We start from the raw sequence: 7,500 nt of genomic DNA, 5'->3' as shown, positions 1-7,500 counted from the left end.
GATTCTCTCGCCCCAGCTTCTTGGACACACTTGGAGGATGTGGGCCAGCGTCTCTCGTCTACCACATGCATCACATGAGGGTCCTGTCCTTTGTGCCACCTCTGCATCTTAGCTTTTGTTGTCATCAGGTTGCCTCTGATCTTCATCACAGCAATGAAGGTGGACCCTGTCATGAGTAGTGTGCCGTTGGTCAAGATCCCATGACCCCCACACTGTCGCACAGTCTTGAGTCCAGCCCCATCTACTGTGGTGTGCAACCTGTCTCCCTGTCTGATTCTGAGCTCTGCTATGCTATGTGGGGTCAAACTGTCAACGGTAGGCCTTGCTGCTTCTATGCTTTCCAGCAACTTCTTGAAGAACACTGTCTGGGTGAGGGCTGCCACTGCTGGGTCCTCGTCTCTCATTAGTCTTGTCAGTCTGGATTCCTGCATCAGTGGTACCCTTTTCTGCAGCTCAGGTATGCCCAGTCCTCCATCGTCAACGTCTGCATGGAACATTTCCTTTGGGGTGTCTTTGGGCCATCTTAGGAACTGCCTCACCGTCCTCCTGATGACCCTGTCAATGCCTCCCAGGACCTGCTTCGTTGTCTTTGCAAGGACTAGCTGATGGTACACACTGGGTATGCAGTAGGTCTTGAGTATCCAGATTCGTTGCTGTGGTTTCAGGGGGGCTCTTCTCAGGTCATCTAGCTTCTTCTCCAGCTTCTTGATGGTGTTTGTCCTCGTACCATATGCCCCTGTCTCAATGCCCAGGTACTTGTAGAAGGACTCTGCTGTCATCACGGGGAGACCTCCTGCCCTGCTGCTGAACACTGTGTTAGGGTTTATCACTATCTGTCGGTCCCTTGGCACTGTGTCCACATCTAGGGTTGCACACTTCTTGGCATTGAGAGAGAGACCACATCTTTCCAGCCCTGTCTCCAGTCTGTTGATAGAGTCCTGAAGCCCTGTCTGCGTCTGAGCTAGCAACACAACGTCATCGGCAAAGGCGAGGTGATTCAGCTTTTCTGAGCCCATCTGGATTCCAGTCGTTTGGGGTAGAGTCTTCAGCACCCTGTTCATCACAAGGTTGAATAGGATTGGGGAGATGGGATCCCCCTGTCTGACCCCCTTGGATGGCTTCACCAAGCGTCTTGCTCCGTCGATCTCCAGAGTTGTGCCCTGTCTCTTGTAGCCCTTCATGATGTATCTGAGGATCTTGGGGTCTATGCCTGCTTCTAGTGCTGCTTCTGCCAGGGCCTTGTGGGTCACACTGTCAAAGGCCTTCTTCACATCTATGAAGGCCAGTTTGAGTCCCCGTCTCTGTGTCTTTGCCTCACTGATAATGCCCTGCAGCAGAAGAGAGTTGGTTGCCGTCCCATCTACCCTCTTGAAGCCCTTCTGTCTGATATTGTCGTCTAGGTCCTCAAGTCGTGCAGCTAAGCACTTGTGGAACACCCTGGCCAGTACACTTGCCACTGTGATGGGTCTGAAGTCCATTGGTTCCTGAGACCCTGCCACTTTGGGGATGAACACTGTTCTTCCACTAAGGAGCCACTCGGGTAGATGTTCAGCCAGCAGCCAGAGATTGAAGTGGGAGACCAACTTCTTGAAGGGGATGCAAGTCACCGTCTTCCTGCTCACCCTGTCTGGTCCAGAAGCTGTCTGTCCCATGGTCTGCACACACTTGGCCACTTCTTCGATGGTGATTGGAGTGACCCAACCCTGACCGCTGATTGTGCTTAGGTCTATTGTCTCTGCTTCCGTCTCAAGGAGCTGCTGCCAAGCATCAAGAAACCCTGTCTTGTCGGTGATGGGGTTGTGCTCACCAAACTTCTCCCATGACCCATCCATCACTGATGCCGCTGCCTTAGCCCTGTCACGTCTGTAAAGAGCCTGCAGTCTTGCATACTGGTGCCGTCTCATGCCCTTCTTGGATCGTCTAGGATGTTTGTGAGCCCTCTGTCCCCCATTCTTCCCTGGTTCTTGTGCAAGGGTTTGTAGCCACATCTGTCCCTCTCTCTCGACGTACTGGGTGAGATCGTCGTCCGTCATTCTGTGCCATTCACCCGGAGGAGGAAGAGCCAGCATCTCAAGGTCGATGCCCGTCTCAAGACAGTGTCTTGGTCTGTCTTCCTGCACAGTGTTTTCCTCCCTGTCATGTTCCTGCATCATTGCCACAAACTGTTGGTTCTTTCTCAAGCCCTTGAATGCCTCAGCGGATCGATGGGGGAACAGTCTTGCCAGTTGCTCATTCTCTTGCTTCTGGGATGCGGGATCAAGGACCCTCATCGCGTCTCTGACCAGAGCCATTTCCTCAAGAGTCCACCTTGCATTAGATCTGCCTGTCTTCTGGGCCTGCATCTGGTGGTATGTATCTGGGTGCCTGCTTTTGGTGTGAAGTGAGAGACCAGTCTGTCCTTTGAAGGGTCCAGCACCACAGATTGAGCAGCACCAGTTGGGGGCTGTTGCTTGGCCACTCACGGGTTCCTGGGTGGGAGCCCTGCCCGCATGTGCTCCCTGTGATGCTTTCGTCTGTGATGCCCCTGACTTGTGACTTCTGGTCTTGTGCTGCTTCAGGCCGAGCTCACTCCTGAACGGACCCTGTCCGCAGATGTCGCAGGTCCACTTGGAGGCCACGTCTCCACAACTACTGGTGCTCACACTGTCTTGTCTGGCTGAGGCCAGATCTTTCTCATTGATTGTCTTCATCGTTGGGACTACTGTACCGAGGTACAGACTTTGGTTTTACCCAAAGTGGTTGGCGAACTTTTAAGGTGGTCAGCACACTTCACCGGACAGCCTTTGTTCTGGTATGACTCCGAAACCGTGGTTTTTAGTGGTTCGCCTTCCACGGACAGTCTTTGTTTTGGTGTGACTCCGAAACCGTGGTTTTAGTGGTTTGCCTTCCACGGACAGTCTTTGTTTTGGTATGACTCCGAAACCGTGGTTTGTTGAGTGGTTTTCCTTCCACTGGGCAAGTTTTTAAGGTTTGTCCATTCCGGGGACTATTGATGGTGTGCTTAGCTCAGCCACGAATGGCAGTTTCCAGCGAGACCTCGTGGAGGTTGCACACAGTCAACTAATCATCACTTAAGAGAGTCATAAGAGAGTCATAGTTACTCCCGCCAAAGAGTCATAGTTACTCCCGCCGTTTACCCGCGCTTATTTGAATTTCTTCACTTTGACATTCAGAGCACTGGGCAGAAATCACATTGCGTCAACACCGTTTCACCAGCCATCGCAATGCTTTGTTTTAATTAAACAGTCGGATTCCCCTTGTCCGAACCAGTTCAGAGTTCGAGTGTTTTTTGTGCAACAGAATAGACCTAAAGCATATCAGCTAGCAGTCAAACCAAACGCCAACAACCCGAAGGCCATCGCACGCTTTAGCAGACCGAAGCGTCAAACTAAAGGCTTGTTACACCCACTCCTCAGAGCCAATCCTTCTTCCGAAGGTACGGATCTATTTTGCCGACTTCCCTTATCTACACTGTTCCAAGACCAGAGGCTTTTCACCTTGGGGACCTGATGCGGTAATCGGTACGATTCACTCTCCTGACATCTGCTAAGCCAAACTTTTATGTGCCACCAGGAACAATTGGGACACAGCAAATGCTGCTGTGCTCTTGCACGCTTCGAGCCTTATCTCTGATTGAATCAATTCCAAGGACTCTACAACGTGTTATAAAGAAAAGATAACTCTTCCCCAAGGTCCCAATGACAAAGTTCGACCTCAATGACGTTGCCGTCTCAATGCCAGGAGAGTAAGTTCGGGAATTTTAACCCGATGCTCTTTCGAGACTCAGCAGTTTTCAAGAAACCACTATTCAAGACTTTGGCATTAGCCTGTCTTTTAGAATCGACTAACTCATGTGCAAACGCTGTTCACATGAAAGCCTTTCCCGCTTCAGTCCTCAAAGTTCTCATTTGAGTACTTGCTACTTCCACCAAGATCTGCTCCATTGATCGCTTCGCGCATACACTTGCGTGCATACTTTAGCGCAATCAATGTGTCCTCCTACACATGAATATCATTTTTGAGCTGGTGAGGCTCTTTTTCTCTAATCTAACTTGCGTTAGATATTGATATTCATGGTTGGGTATAGGCCACGAGCTCTAGTGCCATCCATTTTCAGGGCTGATTGATTCGGCAGGTGAGTTGTTACACACTCCTTAGCGGATTTCAACTTCCATGACCACCGTCCTGCTGTCAGTATCAATCAACACCTTTTGTGGTGACTCATGAGCAAGTAGTTAGGCGCCTTAACCCAACTTTTGGTTCATCCCACATCGCCGGTTCTGCTTACCAAAAGCGGCCCACAAAAAGCTTGCATTCATAGTCCAAGTGCAATTAAGTCACAAGGACATCTCACCGATTTATAGTTTGAGAATAGGTGAAGGAAAAATTTTCCCCCATTCCTCTAATCATTCGCTTTAACCGATGAAATTGCTTTGCGAAGATTTTTCAATCTTGCTCAAGCTTTTGCTATCCTGAGGGAAACTTCGGAGGAAACCAGCTACTAGATGGTTCGATTAGTCTTTCGCCCCTATGCTCAGGTCAGACGATCGATTTGCACGTCAGAACCGCTTCGGGCTTCCACCATGGTTTCCCGTGGCTTCGCCCTGCCCAAGCATAGATCACCATCTTTCGGGTCGTGTGCTACTTGCTCTGGATCAGTCATGCAATAAGAGCAAAACCGTCCGTGGTTGCGGGACACCGAATCGGCGCCCTCACCACACAAAGTAGTGCAATTCATAAAAATTACACTGTTCACTTTCATTTCGCGTGTGCGCTTTCAATGAGCGACAACACTTGCAAGCAACTCACACTCCTTGGTCCGTGTTTCAAGACGGGCTGTAGAGAGCATTGAATAGGAAGTTGAGGTCAGACAGGCAATCAAGATCAATTTATCTCATTTTGTTTAGAATCAACAAGAAGAATTCCGAGGAAAACTTCTGCTCGATTCATTAACAAGATTTGCCAAAAGACGACAACTACACTACTCGGTAGCCGAGAATATAATATCAAGGCATTGAGTATGGTAACGCTCACTCCAGTTCCCCTTCAACAGTTTCACGTACTTTTCACTCTCTCTTCAGAGTGCTTTTCAACTTTCCCTCACGGTACTTGTTTACTATCGGTCTCGCTTTATAATTAGCTTTTGGAGAGACATATCTCCAGCTTCGAGTTGCACTTTCAAACAACTCTACTCATAGGAATGAGCCATTATGACTGGTATCGAAAATGACCTTTACAGGATTTTCACCTTCTTTGATGCTACTTTCCAGTAGACATCAGGACAAATTCACCAGTCTAGCATCAAACCATACCGGACACCGAGAAATGTTGCCATTTCTCTTCCCGATGAGCTTTTCCCTGTTCATTCGCCATTACTAAGGGATTCTCAGTTGATTTCTTTTCCTCCCCTTACTGATATGCTTAAGTTAAGGGGGTTCTCTCGCCCAATTCAGGTTATGTAGTTGATTGTCTCTTAATTGGTTCACTGACCAATATGAGACAGAAACCGATTCAGCAGTTTTGTTCGCTACTACTATCAAACACAGGTCGAAGTTTCCATTCAGTCATTAATTCCAACTTTCAAATGTTGTTGTTTCAGCTTTCGCTTACTAGAAGCAACATAATACTCGCTGCAATACAGACCTCGGGAAACCCTCACCGTGAATAAGGTTCACTCACATATTTCACTACATTTTGCGTGGGATTGGAGATGAGGCTACTCGTTCTTGCTCAGTACTAGGCTGAAAATTAACGAAACTTCGTTACAAACGTTCACATGTTGATGTTTCCGCTTTCGCGTACTCGAAACAACATAATACTAGTCTTTGTAATTTAGTTTCATAATTTCAACTGTTCTCATGCAGAATTTTTGCTCATTCTTATCCCAAATTTTGACCTGGCTACTAGTTACACTCCTTGTACTTATTGCAAAATGACCACAAATTTCAACAGCTTTCACATGTTGCTGTTTCGGCTTTCGCTTACTACAGTCAACATAATACTCGTTGCAAAATAAGTGCTCGGCATCTGCAATTTTCCAAAGACGAAGTTTCGCCAGTTCAATTTTCGCTCGCCAATTATGGCTACTAATTCACACGGTACTGAGCTCAACAACATTAAATTTGTTCAGCAAGACTTTCACATGTTGATGTTTTGGCTTTCGCCTACTAGAAGCAACATAATACTCGTCTTGTTAGCTCATTCAATGAGAATAGCTTTTCCCGTTGAGAATTTTTGCCTTCAATTGGCGTTGTAGTGAGTTTGGCTACTCAGATCACCAAATACTTGTGACAATTCGAACCAGAAATGTTTTCAATTTTCACATGCTGATGTTTCGGATTCAACCTACTAGAAGCAGCATAATACTTGTATTCAACAATTTCTGTATCAAATCCCAGTTTTCTCTGGTGCATCTTTGCCAAACTATTCCAAACTGCCTGAGTCTGAATACCAATTACAGGTACTAGTAAATGCACGTTACTAAGGACTATATAGTTCTAGGTTACTGTACACAACGACGTTCACATGTTGATGTTTCAGCTGCCGCTTACTAGAAACAACATAATACTTATCGTGCATACCTTTCCATAACTTGTCCTTTTCAGATGCATTAGTTTCCCTTTGTCTTGGCTTCTACAGTCAGACTGGCTACTAGTAACAGCACAGTACTAATCACATATCGTTCTACAGTTTGCAGACAACTTTCACATGTTGATGTTTCAGCTTTCGCCTACTAGAAACAACATAATACTCGCTGTATACATTTGTAGTTCTCTATGTAACTTTCATGTGAAGAAGTTTCGCCAGTCTTTTTGACTGTCTCAAATCTGAGTCATGCTTAGGCTACTAGTTGCTTCATAGTACTTATCGCCTCGAGATCATTGAACAAAACTTGATTTTCACATGTTGCTGTTTCAGCTTCCGCTTACTAGAAACAACATAATACTAGTCTCATTAAGTTCCGTCTCTTTGCAATTTTCTTATGAAGAAAATTCGCCATCACAATGACTCCAGCAGTTCTTGATCAAGGAATGCAATCATTGATCAGAATGCTATTATTTGAATCGGTTCTGCTTTAAGTGTTCCAATTTTATTGGAAGCACCAACAATAGAACATCAATGTGTTCAATCGAGAGTTATATAACCCTGAATCGGACGCAGTCAACAGCCGAAGCCGAGACCGCCTTTTGCGTTAGAGAGGTCGGTAAACAAATCTTGCGATTCATACCGAATTAACACATATAGCTGTGCTCCTCTTCGTAAAGCGAGCCAAGTGATCCCCTGTTGAAGGATGTATTTGGACCAATCTAGTAGCATTTGGTTTCCAACAAGCTCTCCCAAGTTAGCTTACTTATTGGGCTTTTCAACCAATTCGGTTGGCTACAAGCATCATCAAAGTACTAGCCACAGTTTGATCGCAAAATTCTACGACTTTCACATGTTGATGTTTCGGCTTGCGCTTAGCCTACTATAAGCAACATAATACTAGTCATATCATAG

General features: G+C 46.4%; 2 pseudogenes; both read right to left on the bottom strand.

The window, feature by feature from the left end:
* LOC142355834 (large subunit ribosomal RNA) overlaps positions 1–5,458 on the bottom strand; it is a 7,307-nt pseudogene extending 1,849 nt beyond the window's left edge.
* Positions 5,459–7,141: 1,683 nt separating this feature from the next.
* Positions 7,142–7,293, bottom strand: LOC142355832 (5.8S ribosomal RNA; annotated as a pseudogene).
* Between the last annotated feature and the right edge of the window lie 207 nt (positions 7,294–7,500).

This window comes from Convolutriloba macropyga, unplaced genomic scaffold (assembly GCF_964194025.1).
Source record: "Convolutriloba macropyga unplaced genomic scaffold, txConMacr16.3 SCAFFOLD_1208, whole genome shotgun sequence".
In the NCBI taxonomy this organism is placed as follows: Eukaryota; Metazoa; Xenacoelomorpha; order Acoela; family Convolutidae; genus Convolutriloba; species Convolutriloba macropyga.
Note: the sequence above shows the minus strand (reverse complement) of the source record. Positions and strands in the feature narration are given on the sequence as shown.